The sequence below is a fragment of the Balaenoptera borealis genome (assembly GCF_965194805.1).
Source record: "Balaenoptera borealis genome assembly, chromosome: 2".
NCBI lineage: Eukaryota > Metazoa > Chordata > Mammalia > Artiodactyla > Balaenopteridae > Balaenoptera > Balaenoptera borealis.
In genome coordinates, this window is record NC_138867.1 from 42,135,009 (window position 1) to 42,152,772 (window position 17,764).

At 36.5% G+C, this 17,764-nt stretch overlaps 1 protein-coding gene across 2 annotated transcripts in view; it reads left to right on the forward strand.

Moving 5' to 3' along the window:
* The window catches only part of ITGA1 (integrin subunit alpha 1), a 231,151-nt gene that overhangs the window by 18,355 nt on the left and 195,032 nt on the right, over positions 1–17,764 (forward strand). Inside the window, exons 2-3 of one of the 2 annotated variants that reach the window (XM_082382197.1) lie at positions 1,579–5,188; positions 8,858–8,936. The gene's annotated coding sequence lies outside the window, so the exon portion shown is untranslated. Of the gene's footprint in view, positions 1–1,578; positions 8,937–17,764 lie in introns of both variants that reach the window. The other variant, XM_082382196.1, reaches the window with a different exon arrangement.

Here is a 17,764-nt window from a genome sequence, read left to right on the forward strand (position 1 = left end):
AACTGTAATAACTTCCCTGAAATGCACTCTTTGGAATTTGCAATTGTTATAAAATGGAATTTATAATTAAAGGAAGAAACTAACACGGTGTACTGGACTAGAATGCAAGTCTGGAAATTCCAACTTATTTTTAAGTATAAATAAACACAAAGAAGGGAATAGAAGAGAACCAACATTATCCTAAAGTCTGTTGAGAGCTTATTATAGATCAGATAGTATATTAGACAATTATACTTTCAGCATTTAAGTTAGCACTCCCAATGGCATAATGAAGAATGTTCATTAAACAGGTAGGAGATTTCAGTATTAAAGGCACAGCAGCACTGTTTGCCAGTGAATGGATTTATTAAAAGGGGATATGGGGATAAATAACAGCAAGTACTTGCAACAGCCTATGGCCAGACATTGGAAGATGTATCAAGGACACAGCTACTTATTTATAATCAGGCCTCAGGGATTACTATAACTCTTCCAGATACCCTGTCAGCTTGTCCACTTTTGCAGCAGGTTCTATTTGCTCTTCCATTATGATGACTCAGATACACCTTGCCCGTTTCTAAGTCTCCTTTACTATAATCCAAATAACATTTTGTATGGGTTTTAAATTCAAAATCAAGGAAAAATTGGGGAACATTATAATCTATTAAAAAAGAGATGTGGCATCAAAATCAGAAAATTCCATGTGATCCTGCTTCTATGTATTATTTCTCATAAACCGAGCTTCAGTTTATGCAACTAAAAAATGAGTATATTACTATCTACCATGAAGAGTTGTTATACACATTAGGCAAAACTTTGTTAAATTTTTGCACAGTACTTGGTATAAGGCAAGATCACAATGCATGGTATCACTTATTTTTATTATTATTTTTTGGATCTGGTATTCTTGGCCAAATAACATCTAATACAAGGGGTGAATGTATATGCCTGGATTATTGGCCAACTTTTGGGCCAGTGTAGGCCTATCAATGGTGACCAGAATAGTAGAGTCCTGGGATACACTACGCTAGCAATGACTATCTAGCTGCACTCCTCCACAAAGTTCTGGAAGGCTTCAGATGTTATCCTAAAGTGAGTTGGCACGAGCTTGTAGTTTTGCCAGTTCACTGCAGCATCTCCAAAAGGACAACTGGTGGCAGGCTTGGCCAGCTACAGTTATTCCTTTGTAAAGAGTCTCAACAGTATATGTGGTCCCTAGTTAGCATAAAATTCACAATTAAATGTTTTACTGTAAATCTTTCAACACTGTCCTTTCTCTTTTGAAAAGAATTAATTAATGGACTAAGTTCCATGAATGAAAGAATACCCCTTGCCAAGTTTGATATCCTCTCCAAACCGAAAAATCTGAGGTTTGAAGGCTAACTAAAACATGCGGGGTTTTGTTATCATTTACCCATGACCAAAACTAACTTCCTATTTTGGAGGGGATAATTAATATAAACCCTCATTTGAAAATCCCCAAAGAATTTTCAGATACCGCAAGACTTCTTCAAATCAAAAGCTGGATGAACAAGCATAAATAAACCAAAACATGTGGGATTTGTTTCCTTTAAAATGTACATTTTTTTTTTTTTTAAGTTCAGGCAAAGACCATTTGAAAAATTCTAAGAGTTGTACCAAGCCAAAGACATGTGAACCTCATGGGACCGTGGTGAGAGGGTCTTGATTTCTAGTGTGCACGTAAGTACACAATATTGTAATCGTACTCATTGTCTTTAAAAGATGCATTAAGGAATTAAGGTAATCAGAAAGCCCTTAGAGACCTAGGGTATGGTCATTAGTACAAGAAATCCCCATATATTTCCAAGTCAGTTAAGAAGGACAATTCACCTAGGGTGAAACCTAGGTCATCTGAATGGTATAATGACCTCCAACTTCTCACTTCCTCTCCTCTGGAATTAGTAATAAGATAGGAGACATTCTCTAGAGCTGTACTCTCCAATAGAACTGTCTGCAATAATGTACATATTCCCCATTCTGTGGTGTTCAATACAGTAGCCACTAGCCACACGTGGCTATTGAGTAATTAAAACATAGCTGAGTCTGAGGAACTGAATTTTTATTTTATTTAATTTTAATTAACTTTAAATTTACATAACTTCATGTCACTAGTGGCTATTATAATGAACAGTGCATCTCTACAGAACAGGAATATACTACTCTTTGAATAAATCTCTATAATAATAATAGTAATTAGTAATAAAAACAATAAATACCTAACATTTGTGAAACACCTAGAGTTTTACCTGTCTCTTCCTCACAGAGCCAGTTTCCCACCATCATCCATGCCCTGGGTGTTTGTAGACTTACTCTTGATAAGATCCTATCTTAATAGCTAGAAGCAATGACTCAGGTGATAACTATACTAAGCATTTGACTCAGGAGTATAGAGCACACCAGCTGGTAGAAATACTAGTGAATGAGCTCAGTAGACCAGATGGGGAATCCCATTCAAGGAGAGTACAAAGCAGAGATAATTTTATGGACCAAATGGGGATGGTGGGCTCATTCTAGTCAGTAGACTCCTTATGAGATAACAGGCTGTAGGTCATCTGGATGTGGCTCTCAGTCCTTGCTCTAATGATCTTTGTGTCCTCTAAAAGGGAAGGAAGAAAATGAGCAATTGACAATGAACTCCAAGGAGTAAATTATAATCACAGGTTCAGCAAGCTGTTGGGATTGGTATAGGAATATTTGCAAGTGAGGAAGTGCTTGCCTTTGGTGATGCGGTGACTTTGGAGTCCTATCTGACTCCTCTCTTTCTCTCACACCACACATCTGATCTCTTCGGCAAATGCCACTGGCTCATCTTTAAAATACATCCAGACTCTAACCACCTCCCATCACCTTCATGTTTGTCTGAGCCACTATCATCTCACAATAAAGGATTATTGCAATTGCCTTCTCACTACTCATTTTGCTTCCACACTCCATTACAGTCTTATCTCAGAAAAGCATACAGAGTGATTCTTTAAAATAAGTCAGATAATGCCACCCTCTACCCAAAATCCTCCATTGGCTTCCATCTCTGTATAAAAGCCAAATCCTCTAAATAACCTGCAAGTCCCTACATGACTTGATCCCATCTTCTACCAATCTCAGCCTCGGTCAATCTACTCCAAACAGACTGGTTTCCTGAACATCCTAGGGATGCTCCTTCCTCAGGGCCCTTCTACTATAATTCTCTTACCTTGGATTACAACATAGACCTTCTTCCCATCTTTGCTCAAAAGGCATCTTCGCAGTGAAGCCTTGTCTGATTACCCTATCTTAAATTCACCTCCCACAACCCCTATCACACACTTCCCCCTCTATTCCTGCTTTATTTTTCTCCATAAAACTTATCACAATCTAACATACTATTTTTTGTGTTTTATTTATTTTATATTTCTCTCCATTAATATAGCTTCATCATGATGGGAATTTTCTTCTGTTTTGTTCATTGCTGTATCCCCAGCACATAGAGATTTCCTAACCAAGAGTAGCCACTGAAATAAATGAATATAATGAATTAATGAAGCTTTCTGGATGGAGATGTGATTAAACAGAAGTTTGATAAATGCTTAAAGTTTATTGCTGGGGAAAAAAATGTTCATTCATTTAAACTGTTTTACTTGTCCTCAAATGTCTGTTTTTTTCCATTTCAATTAACAGAAAGTGACCCACAGCTATATTTCTTTTTTAAGAGAATTTCTCTGCAACTACAAGTTCATGGATCTTGCTTGACCACACTTGAAAAAGAGAGATGCATGGAATGTTACAGCTGGAAGGGGCCTTAGGGAACCTACTCCAGTGGTCCTAAACTATGTTCCCACAATGGCTAAGCCAAGATTTCCCACTATAAAATTGAATAATGCAGTATTTTTTCTAATTTGCAGAAACAGAAAGTTAATAGAAAAATTTTTCTCAGTTAAATTTTTTCTTTCATAAATTTCTCTTAAGATGTTGGCACTGCAATCACTTAACAACTAACAAGTACAAACAGACATCAAAAATCAATAAGCTAGAAGCAAACAGATGAAAATAGAAAAACCCAGAAATATTTATTGCAACAACTTGATTTATCATGTATGCACGGAAGTGGTTGATTATATTTTGCCTCTATTTAACCATATTTTCTACTAGTACAATTTCTCCTAGTTCATCTGAAAATTAAAGATCACATATACATGGTACTCAACTAAAAATGTATATCTGGAAACAGAATTCCAATTGCAGGTTCTAATGTCAAACAAGTTTCAGAATTTCTGACCTTACTCTGCCCCTTATTTCCACAGATTCAGCAACTTACACCCAAGAGAAATGACTTGTCCAAAGTCACATAGTTAGTGAAAAAAATATATACTTGACAAATACTTTCTGTTTACCTCTTTTTCCCTTATTTCAATTCTCAAGATTTCAATCCACTCTTTAAAAGTTCTTGGACTTCCCTGGTGGTGCAGTGGTTAAGAATCCGCCCGCCAATACAGGGGACACAGTTTCAGTCCGTGGTCTGGGAAGATCCCACACGCTGCGGAGCAACTAAGCCCATGCACCACAACTACTGAGCCTGTGCTCTAGGGCCCACGGTCCGCAACTACTGAGCCCGCATGCTGCAACTGCTGAAGCCTACACGCCCTAGAGCCCACGCACCACAACTACTGAAGCCCACGCATTCTAGCGCCCGCGGGCTGCAACTGCTGAGCCTGTGTGTTGCAACTACTGAAGCCCGCGTGCCTAGAGCCCATGCTCCGCAACAGGAGAAGCCACCGCAATGAGAAGCCCCACGCACCGCAACGAAGAGTAGTCCCCGCTTGCCCCAGATAGAGAAAGCCCGAGCGCAGCAAAGAAGACCCAACGCAGCCGAGAAAAAAAAAGTTCTCAACATTTACTTTATTATGTGGGAAATATTTACTCAAAAATCTGTCTATTGAGTAGGGTGGAGGTTTCCTTGCATCTAACTCCCTTTCCATCCTCCAAACAATACCATTTTTTAATCATTACATAAGCAATAAAATTTTTTTAAAAGATAGAAAGTTACAAAACTACTCAAAAATATAAAAAGAAAGGGAAATTTTTAACTTATCTTCTGCCAGACATAGTCACAAACTAGAGACCTTTGGACTGTTTGCAGCCCCCAAATAGGTATTCCTGGAAGAAGTTCCTTTGAAGAATTGGAAGAGAAGAGGAAAAAGTCAACATATAAAAGGTAGATGACTTCTAATTTTTAAACTTTCTAAATTTCTGACTTCTTTTAAAGCACTGGAAGATATCACTACATGAAGCCCATATTCTTGAGTGGTAACAATTATCAGGATCTATGTAGCTGCTAATCACTTTATATAAGGCCTAGAGCTTCCTGTTCACCCCAATTCTCTCCATCTTTTTAACCAACAAGTGTCAGTTCCATTTATTATCTAATTTGACCTGCATTTTTATTTTATTATAGTAAAATATTTCTCTGTCCCCATGTCACCATCAAACTTGGGGGAAAAAAACTGCGATGGTAATGAATCTAAGAAAACAGTAAGAATCACATTTATTTTGTGGAAATGAAGAACACTCCTATCTATTTTAATATGCATATGATGTGCATCTCTATGAAAACAACTGAAGATGGATTTTTTCATACTCCATGGCATGGCCTTATTTGAGTTTGTGATTTCTTACAGTCATGATTACTAACTCACTTCATAGATAGTAATTAAAAGCTTCTAGCTTCCTGTTTGCTTTTTCTTCTGAAGAATATTTATTACTGAGACTGCTACCCCATAGTAGACATGTGTGTCATGCCTGTCTCGGAAACTTCCTTGTTCACCACCTCACAAACACACAAACACGCACAAACACCCATAAACTACATGCTCAGTGAAATAGCTCTAAGCTGTCCATTGCAGAAGAGTAGTCATTCTTTGTGACATTCCTGGGCACTTAACTGAACGTCAATGCAACTTAGATTAGCCTGTGAGCCATAAAGTGGCCTGTGTTTTCACTAAGGCAACCAGACTTGCTCCCTTTTGAATTTTTGGTTTTATAAGATTTTCATTTTTATATTTGTAAAATTTTAATTTTTAATTTTATGAGATTGGCCAGATAATAATGAGAACAGAAGAGACAGCCTAGAGAGAAGCAGAGAAGTAAGATGAGACCACGTGGGCCATAAGAAAAGGGATTAGTGATCCTTAAAGCTGCCTCTGTGGCCAAGTGATTGTTCCCTTTCAGAATATATTAGACTATGTGGTTATAATCAAAAGAGTCTTATTTACTTTTTTTACATCTTAGGGACATCTCAGTAACTGTCTTGTGCTGAACGGCTCCTACCTGGATCGGTGGCCCCTTAGTCCATATGTTTTTCTATTGCAAGTCATGTGACCAGAAATCCCCAAGAGTGGGCTGCATGACTCTTTTATTGATAACCTTGGTAAAATATAACCCAATAAATGGGCAAACATGCCAAAGTAATCCAAACATAGTTTCACCAATTTATTAAATATATATATATATTTAATTGACCAACTGCTACTAACTGATCAATTTTGATCAAGTAAAGAGAATGCAGTGTCAGCATATAAAGAAAGCCTAAAGAACTTTTTTTCAGGGCTCATCCTAATTTTTAATCTAGGTTAACAACATCAATAGTGACTTTCAGATATATGTTGGTAGGTTCTGCTAGGTGTTTGCCCAGTTTGGTTACAGAGCTGAATATTTCATTAGTTTTAAGATTTATATACACATCTCCAGAATACTAGGGTTCATATGTTAACTTGTTGAGAAAAGTTTACTTACAGCTTCATTAGTTTCTTTGGATATTGAGGCACGCAGGTATACCAGATTTGTGATTATCTAGAAAAATCTTGAAGTTTATCTTCCAAGGATTTCTGCCAAAACTTAAAGTGTGTTTCATATTTCTTGTAACTTGAGAATTTCCTCTGAAATTGGACCTTCATTTACACCAAAATATTAGTAAATATGGGCAATCTATGACTCTTTCCAGGCTCAGGGCAGATCAGAAAAAGGAAATGAATCTCCAATTACTCAACTCACAAGTCTGGTTTGAATCTGAATATTTCACTTCTTTAAAGAAAGAAGAGCTATCCTTATCTAGTTTGACTTTTCCTTATGATTAAGTTCAATCTGTGGTGCTATCTCCTAATATCTGTAAGGAAACACCATACCATGATCCCTGAGGGGTCTGAAAAGTTGGTTCTTACAGATCTCCTTAACTCCAAACATTCCTTGATAGCAACTTGTAGTTCAAATTCTCTCCAACATCCTTTCACCTCCTATCCAGCTGGCAGCACAAAAATAAGCAAATTGTCCATATTTTGCTTGTAATTTCTGCATACACTGGTAAGGTATGGTCATGAGTATATAAACAATTTATAATGTTGATAATTTTCTTTGTCATGTCATGAAATGAACCCAACTTGGTAAGCTCACAGCAATACTTGCCTGATGAATTTGGACACTAGTTACACTAACATTCTTTTGGAACATGAATAAACTGTTGAAAGCTTTCCTGGTCCTTTTCATCATAGTGCTCCATCCAAAGGAAGTAAAAACAATTTTCCAAAGTTTGATCAAACCTCTCAGCTTTTTTCTGGCAAATATTTATTTCATTACCCTATTCTTAAAATACTGCTAAAAATTTCAAGACAGTCTGCACTGGGAGTCAGATGGCCACAGTTGATCTGCCTGAGAATATTTCTTTCCAACCTATTATTTATTTCTCCCAAGCTTTTGTGGAACAGTTTCTTGCAGGCTGCCATTCTTATGTGCCACAATATAATGTCACCCACCTACCTCACCCAAAATAGAAGCAACAGACAAAAGTGATACCTCATATGCAAATAATTTCCTATAACCTACACAAACCAGTTCCTAGAATTCTGGGCAACATAAACAAACATTAATACAACTTTGCCCACCATCTCTATTTGACTCATGACTGAAGTGACAGTTGGCAGAAACACTATTTTAAAATCAGCTCAGCTGGTATGTTGCTCTGTGTGATCTAGGAGTTCTAAGCTCTTTCTTTGTATTTTCTCTGGGTCATGGATAGGACATGGGTCCTATCCACACTGTATTATGATGTGGAAATTTATCTCCTATGTTGGATCCTTACTTAATCTCTACTTTTTTTTCCTGTCTCTAGCTTAAATAATAATGTTTAATTCTCATTTCGTGAGTTTCTTTACTTTATCTTCTGGTCTTTACTATTCTTGGGTTCTCCTAACCACTGGGCTCAACTCAAGGGGCATAGTTTTTAATTCCTATAATCCATGGTCACTTCTAGAGACTCTATGGAGAAGATGACATTGGAAATGGACCTTAAGGATGGTTAAGATTCTAATGAGCAAAGATGGAGTGAATGGAGGTTGACTTTTCTGTTTTCAAGATCCCCCAAATCTGCAGGGCTCCTGGGCTGCCAGGAAATGACCTTATTTATCACCTATAAGGTTTACCTTGTAAACCATAGAACAGATATCTGACCAGTTTCCTGGTAGGGCTTTGTAGGCATTGGTTCTACATATGAAGTACAATCCTTATTCATTAATGATGGACTTATTGTATGTGATTAAATGAGACTATGCACTCCAGAAAATACAAGCAATTTGGTTGTATAATATTTGTTCAATTATATCATGAAAAAAGGAGGACAATTATTATACCTATACAAATAACTACATTGTTATTAATATGGCAAAAAAAGAGGGAGCAAAAGAAAGAAAAGAGTAAGAGGGTTTATTTCTGAATTCTGAGGGTCAGTGAGAACAAGAAAGCATTTAAAGAATGTTCTACTAAATTAATGATTAAAGATTAAGAATAAAGAAAAAGGATGTTAGACTTAGGTCGTATCTTTCTTCATTATTTACAGATGGGCTTCTCAGGTCTCAGCTTTTATGTGTCAGCTTAGAGGTTTAAGCTTCTGAGAAACTTTCACTGACCTGGACTGGGTAAGTGTCCATCACATGTGCTTTTATTGCACTGTTTACCCCTGATTAGGTCCATTAAAATATTGTTTCTAATAACAAAAATTGGAAGTTACTTAAGTGACCAACAGAAGAGGACATGGTAAATCTATGTAATAAAATGTAATAATTAAAAATGATGGGCTTCCCTGGTGGCGCAGTGGTTGAGAATCTGCCTGCTAATGCAGGGGACACGGGTTCGAGCCCTGGTCTGGGAAGATCCCACATGCCGCGGAGCAACTGGGCCCGTGAGCCACAACTACTGAGCCTGCGCGTCTGGAGCCTGTGCTCCGCAACAAGAGAGGCCGCGATAGTGATAGGCCCGCGCACCGCGATGAAGAGTGGCCCCCGCTTGCCGCAACTAGAGAAAGCCCTCTCACAGAAATGAAGACCCAACACAGCCATAAATAAATAAATTAAAAAAATAAATTAAAAAAAAAAAAAAAAAAAGTTGTTGGCCTCATTTTAAAAAAAAAAAAAAAAAAAAAAAATGATGATGTCAGTGTATAATCAATGGCATAAAAATATGTTCATAATAAAAAACAGATTACATGGTGAAATTAGATAATGGAAAGATAGATTACAAGAATATAGTATGCATAGTATGATGACATTTTAATAAATATCCATGTATTCATATATGTATCAAAAAAGTTTTAAAGCCTCTAAATGTTAGTAACAAGTTGTCACTTGATAGCAAGACTATGTATTATTTTATTTTTATTTATTGTCTAATTTGTATTTGTATAGATTTCTTTTTCATGAGGGGAACAATAAGGATTATTAAAGTAAACATTTCCTGAGCAAATAATTGGTGATTTAAAAAACAAAACATGATTTATTCAACAAAAGCACACAAAGATGCTTTACTATCCATCACTCTAGCTGTAGCACAGAGTTCTAAAATGGATTATTACAAGATTTATTTTTTTATGCCTAAGATAATGAAATGTCTTTCCCTTCCCCCTTTCTTCTGGAGTAGGCTAGATTAAAGGTAATCCTCATAAACAGACATTTTAAATTGAACCCACAAGTTCTCAAATTATTAATGAACTCTGCACTCCATTTCTGAAGGCCAGATATTTTTTTTCTGGACACTTCACATTAGTGTTCTGGATTCTGTCTGGAGGTGTTAAACTCAACTTCACTTGACTGATTTTTCTGTAACTTCAGTTTATGTACCACAAACAAGAAATTAGAAACCAGTTGGCTCATAGATTTTCTTACTTGAGTCTTAGGCATTCCGTTTAATGACCAAATTTGTTTATGCGATTTCATTTTCTCCAATTTTAAAGAGCCACTTAGACACAACTCTGAGATGGAAAGTGTATCCTGACAAGCCTTGGGGATCCACACTGAGATTTATCCAAAGGATAAAGAAGCCACAATTTGGAAGAGAAACTGGTATTTTCATACCAGTACACTAACATTCTCCCAAAAAAATCAGTTGTAAAGGAAAAGACTCAGGATGTATACAACTAGATTGTTACCCATTCTTGTGGTTTAAAGAATATTTAACTCTTAGATACATATACCTATTATGATCTTTTAAAGTTACTTTCTATAATGTAGAATATAGTGCCAAATTCTGAAAAAAATGATGCTACTAACTGTGGATGAAAGTGACTTGAATTTTTTAGCAGTTCCCTCCTATGCCTACAAATAGCCCTTGCTACTTGGCCAAACTATCCTCTTGTTAATCCTTTGCATCCACGCACCCAGTGAGTAGAGAGATGAGAAATAAAAGGGAATTGCTGTTTAATTTTCTTGTTTGTCTCATGTTCTTCTTCCTACAACTTCAATGTATTCATGCCATGGTTCACTCTTACTTTACATTCACCTCTGCAATAACTCACCTGCAATGCAACTTAACTCCTGGATTTATTTTTCCAATGTCACTTTTGTTACATATCTACACACAGTCATCAGTCTTCTTGGCCAAAGATGTACACATTTAAGTTAAAGTTTATTTTTGTCTTTTCATATAAACTTAGGTTTACACTATGCGAACTTCACAAGGTTGGCTTCTTGTCCTTCAAAAGACACATCAAATTTCATTTCCTCAGACAGGTTTTTTCTGACTACCCAAATGAAAGTAGTCACCAGCCACTCTATTATAACTATCTGTGTAATATTTATTCCTATGTGACATATTTGCTCATTTATTCATTTACTGTTTATTGTTTATCTCCGCCCAACAAATGATATGCTTCATGAGGGCAGGGACCATGTCTACCCTATCTTCTACTTGAGAATGGCTTGGGATCTAGTAGGTGCTCAGTGAGTTCTGAAGATTAAATGAATGAATGAATGAATTAATTAATTAATTAATACGTGTACAAACCCTCCTACCTGAGAGCAGCAGTGACTTAACTAGCAGAATAGTCCTCAATGAATATAGCACATAAAGATAAATAATCTTAAATCTGTACCCAATCTTGCCCCACAATTATAGACTCAGTCAAGGACAACAAGAAAATAGGTAAGATTAATCACTCATATTAACTTATGATCCAAACAGCAAAACTCCATTGCAACATAGAATACAGTAGATAAAATCATGAACAGCATATAAAATCTTGGTTCTGAAAATAAAATTCAATAAAATAACAATACAATGTGACTTGAGGAAGCTATTAGGTTAAAATCTATTATTGCACTCCCACTGTCATCAACATCCTAAAGAAGTTCCTCTGTTAAATGGCAGCTCATTCTACCAAAAATTATGTTAGGAGGCAATGATTAAGTGAGACAGGATCATGGTCTTAATTCCAAATCACAGAAAGTGATTAAATATGCACCTAAATTATGAATGCAGATTTCTAAGCATAAAACTATCCTTGGCATGTATGAAATATTAATCTCTATGTTTGAATAGTTTCATAACAAAACCTTAAATTGTTTTTTATTTGACATCAATACATTCTATCTAGTTAAGGTCATTTGATTTCCTGTAAATGCAGCTCTATAGAGCAATCCAAATAATAAGCAATGCATTCAGTGACTGCCAGTTATGTAGTGTCACACTGCATTTCAACAAAAACCATTACATCCTGTGTGACAGGAAAATGGGTGGAGAACCTTGTATATCAAACTTCCAGAAGTCCTTGTTTACAAGGCTGATTTTTTGTGTTGGCTGTCCGAAACTTTTTCAGCAGGTCATGGCTTTTCTCTAGGGAAGTTATCTTTATAAAACACATTGATAATTCTTTCCTTTTGTATATAACAAAATACCTAAACACACACACACACACACACACACACACACATACCCCAGCATGAAAGACTCTTATTCAATTAAAGGTTCTGAACTAGAGAAAAAATTGATACTAAATGATAAATATTTTTATAGCAGCTTATAATACTTGCCATAGAGTAGGCATTCCGTTGGGTGTTTATGAAACCACTGAATCAGAAAGTAAAGCACAAGCTTCCCATATACTCTGCTGTTTAAGTTCTGAAGACTTCTTGTAGGTTCTTGAATAACAAATATCTTTTTAACAGAAGTGGCAGATCCTACTGATAACCATAGTTAAAGGATATATATATATATATATATATATATATATATATATATATATATATATATATTTAAACAAAGAAGTCCTTCTGTGCTCAGCTGCTCTGTGACCCTCTGACCTGTTCTGTGTTACTCCCCTGGTAGTTCAGCTCTTTATCAACTTCATCCAAATGAAATGAAAGCACTAATTTGTCTTCTCCTTGCCCTCTAGATTTTTCACAATTGCAATAAAAGCTCCAGATTCCTACTCCTGAATGTGAACATTTCATAACCCCTCTTGTTCAGATACTTAGAAAACATACTCATTGTTCCTTACTTGTGTTCTCACAGCAGGTTGTGGGACGTTTAGGCAGCACTGATCTCCATCTACTTCCTTGATTTGTCTGCTAAACAACCAGACCTCCCCTTAACATGCCCCTCCCCTTACTCTATATGTCCCTGTCCCTATTCCTACTCCAGAACTTAAAAGAGGGCCTCATAGCATCTGTTGATAAATGAACCAAAACAATTTGAATTTAAAGACAAGAGGGTTTCAGATATTTTGTGATCCTCCCCTATATAAATCTTGACAGACAAGATAATTTTGGGTACACTGAGCCATCAAGTACACCAAAATCTCAAGGGCAGCTCATTAAACAGCAGAACAATCTAATATCCTTATATCCTCTATTTGTAAGTTTCAAATTTTCTTTTTAAACATTCTCTTATTGTATTTTCTTCAACTTTAACACTATTTTTTGACATAAGAGGAAAACTGTGGAAGGACATTCTGCAGTAATAGCAGTCACAGTGCTGGTCATAATTTTCTCCATATTTTGAAAGTATTTAATTCCTAGACGAACTGGATCTCATTGAATTAATGGTGTCATTCAGTAGAATGTAGCAGTTGATTCCCATGCATTGGCTACAGTTTTCTCCCTGACATCCTAGAGAGGTGAATTTAAGCAATCTTCAAAACATGAGAAAATAAGATTCATTAATAATGTTCAATAATATTTAATTATCTTCATATTAGTCCATGTTTATATGATACCAAACAGATGCATTTTAAGGGCAATTTCAGTGCCTTTTGGCAGGTTTTCTTTCCTAAAATAAGAACCAGAGCTGCATGCAAATGTAACACAGGACACTTAATTCAAAGATATTTTTTCACCATACTGAGGAGTGTATATGGTCTGAACCTCCAGTGTTAATTAAGGTTGAATATTAAATTTGGGTTCAAAAGATCTTCACTAGGGGCTTCCCTGGTGGCGCAGTGGTTGAGAATCTGCCTGCCAATGCAGGGGACACGGGTTCGAGCCCTGGTCTGGGAGGATCCCACATGCCGCGGAGCAACTGGGCCCGTGAGCCATAACTACTGAGCCTGCGCGTCTGGAGCCTGTGCTCCACAGCAAGAGGCCGCGATAGTGAAGAGGCCCGCGCACCGCGATGAAGAGCAGCCCCCGCTTGCCGCAGCTAGAGAAAGCCCTCGCACGGAAACGAAGACCCAACAGTCATAAATTAATTAATTAATTAATTAATTAATTAATTAATTTAAAAAAAAGATTTTTACTTATAGAAACATAAAGTTTCAGAATTTTGGACAAGGGCCCTTCTAGGCTGGTAAATTATTTGTCTGACTGGAATATGCCTGCCAGCCCTTTGAGCACAACCAGAGTCCCCGGGCACCTCTGAGAAGCTACTATCAGCCTCAAGGTTTGGACCAATATGATAATCAAAGTCCTGATTTAACTGAAGTCAGCTGAGAGGGCTGTAGACTCCCAGAGCACATCAATACCAAGCTCTGTACAAGAACCCCCAGGATTCTCCTCCAAGATTATTGCCCAACTTTGATTCATCCTCATAATTAATTCAGGACATGGAAAGCCTAAAATCAGACGGACTTGTTAGAAAACACTCACAACCCTCAATCACCATCACCAATAATGTGGAGTCTAGGGGTTGAGAGCAGGGACAGAGAGAGGTCTTGTCTGCTTAAGTCAGGTGGTCCCACTGGTAATGCAGCATCCTCACCTTTTGGGAAGGAATGCTCACTTATGTAAGTATACAGTCAAAGCAGTGAGAGGTCAATTCACCTGGCAAGTTAGTAAGCCAGACTAAGAAAATGAAGCATTGGAGATGGAGGCTGGTTATTTTCCATTTGCTCCCCCTGTTCCCCAGATACATTTTCTGCCCTTTTCCACTCTGCTCTGTGTTCCAGGGAGACTAACCCCTATAGATGGCATCACCCAGGTCCCCTTGCCCTCTGAGGGTTAGGCCAACAGGAGCCTTTGGCAGGATACTGGAGAGCAGAAGAAGGGAGAAGGCAGATGTTTCCTGGTGCCCTCCCTGGTTCCTTCTCACCCTAGGCTCTATCTCCATCTTCACCCCACCCCACTGGCTGCCTCCTTCTATTGGACACCACCCCTTTCCAAGACTCCAGCTCTCACTGGTAATGCCATCTCCTTCATTTGTACCTGGAGGCCTAGGGGTGGGAATAATTTGTGATCAGACATGCCTTGCTGGTTTCCTCGGCCCTAACCACACATCTCTGCAAACTGCCCCTTTATTGATTTCTATTTGAGCTCCTAGCTAGTTGTAGCTTCTATTATCTGCTGGGTGATGGCTGACAGAGATAAATACATTCATATGTACATACAAACATACATACATACACACACACACACGTACGTTTATGTGTGTGACCAGAAAGACCTCATTCCTCGTGAGTGAGGGATCTTTGATTTCTACAGAAAGAACCAAAAATTTCAGAAAAATTCCCTTGAAGGAGGTGAGACAGGGAAGGAAGGGATAGAAAAGGAGATAGAGGCAATTTCTTCTTTGTCTTAGTACACTTTTTTTTTAGTTCTTGATGTTTGATGTGTGTTTAAATAATAAACAGATTCCCCTTCAAATAAGGTAGACGTTTTCTCATCAAAGGAATTCTAATTCTCAAATCCTTCATTTAGATTAAGATCTAAACTAAATTTCTTAATGCAGCAAATTAATATCAAAGGGCAAACCTCAATAAATTTTCTTCCAAGTCAAAAGTTTGTAACCTGCCCCAAATATAAGATTATTTAAAAGCTGTGCATCTATTTAGGTAGAACATGTGTTCTGGTGCTTCAACCACCTGTGTTACCCAAAAGGTAGAATAATATGTATTGCACACATACAGGCATCAATTTTTGACAGCATCATAAAATTAAAAAAACAACCTGGGCAAGTATTTAAGAAATGTTAATATTTTAAAAAAATCACTGAGTTCTTTGTTGAAACTCTTATTTATTGCTATTGGAAACCATATAATGTCAAGGTTTATTTCCTATCTGAATATATTCTAAGGCTTGCTTTATTTTATAAAAGCTTTCAAGAAAAATAATCAGTTCCCACATTACCAGTGAGAAGTGAAAAATATCATCACTGCTGCTATTGTCATTTCTTGAGGTTTTCAAATGCCACTTTTCATTCCAAAAGCTTATTGATGTGCACAATGAACAGGAAACAGATGTGTCCTAGAGATTTACTCTAAATTTTGTGTGTATTTACTACAAACAGACAAAAATTAAAATACCAACTTAAAGTATATTTTCTTTAAAAATTCTCTTTAAAATGTTCCCAGATTGTGAGTACACAGAATTAAAAAAAAAACAAAACAAAACAGAGTTAGTTTTCAGTTTTGGCACGTCCATTTATTGTGTGGCTCCAAATTTCTGAAAACTAAAGTAAATTAGACTTATCTAGTCAGCCTTCCTAATGGGAAAATTGTGAAATTCAAGTAGAAGACTAAATGGGAAAAAATGTAATAATAAATGGACAATTCTCAATAATTATAAAACCATACAAGTAATAATTATTAAGATTTCCTTCTGTGAATGTTTATGAAGTGTCATAACTCCTCTTAAATTTCAAAAGAAACTAAATCTTTGCAAACAATGATGAAAGACAGTTACCACTTAGAAGTCTGTGAAGCTGAAATGTAAAGGCAATAAAGGAGCAAAAGTATAAAATACTGCAAAGAGCCACATATATAAATAAGTAGGTAAGCATTCTTAACCTCAGCGTGTGTTTCTGCAGAGACCAGTGTCATATTTGGATGATGTGCTAGGATGTGTGGGTTTGCATGTGCGTGCATGTGTGATTGCACACATGCTTATGGTTATACATGTGTTTTATATGTTAGGACACAATCATTCTCACTTAATTTACTCATTATTAGTTTTTGACTGGAGAACAGTCGTCTTCCTTTTTTTTTTTAAACTGTAAGAAAATCTTGAGATTCCCCTAGATATAGTCATTTCGAGTGTCTCTCTTTTATTTTGTCAACTTTGAATACCATTTAATTGCTTTATAAATAAGGGTTGAAAAAATTATTAAAATAAGCAACTGGAGTTAATTACAGACTACAGTTGCTTATTTGTCGGAATTTTATTTCCAGTATTTCTTCCTGTTTTCAATTTTAGGACATCTGACTTCATTAAGATAGTTATAAGCACAGATTCAATGACAAGGCTGAGAGCAAATGGAGAGCATTTCCCTTTAATGCCTGCTTTGCCTATGGTTTCATGTTGATATCTAGAGCATTTTCTCACTGAATATGCTCTATACCTTTTGTTTTCTACTTCATGCAAGTGCCTTAAAATTTTGTGATCAACAGAAATATTCTGGGTGAATTTTATATTGCCTACCACTTTGTTCCAATGAGTAGACACTGTTGAATCAGTGCCTCAACCAAATAGGAAACCAATAATTATCATTTAAACGAACAAACAGTATTTATTTTGAAGAAGTCTTGTGGTTTTTCTGTTTTGTAATCATTGCCAGTATAGTACTTCACGTTGTTCTCTAGAACTCTTACATGCATCAAGTTGAGTACTGAAAAAGAACATAATATTTTTCACTTGTTCTTGCATCTATATGTATAGCAGCCAAATTGCTACAGAATATTTTGGACTACAATTTATAATCAAGCTTTTCTCCTATAAAATCTCTACACATTACCAAAAAGCATAATAGACAGCAACTGTGAATCACTAATTATTCCTGATATGCCAGTGTAGATACCTGGCCTAATCAATTTTATCAAAAAGTAAAAAGAATCCATTTTTCATTAATCCTCCTACTGTGCACGTAGACTAGGCCTCTGGGTATCTCCTCACTCACTGTGGTTTATTAGCAGGGTATTATTTTTTAATAGCTTTATTGAGATAACATAGAATTAACCCTTTTAAAGCATACAATTCCAGTGGTTTCTAGTATATTCACAGAGTTGTGCAACCATCCTCACTATCTAATTTTAGAACATTTTTGTCAG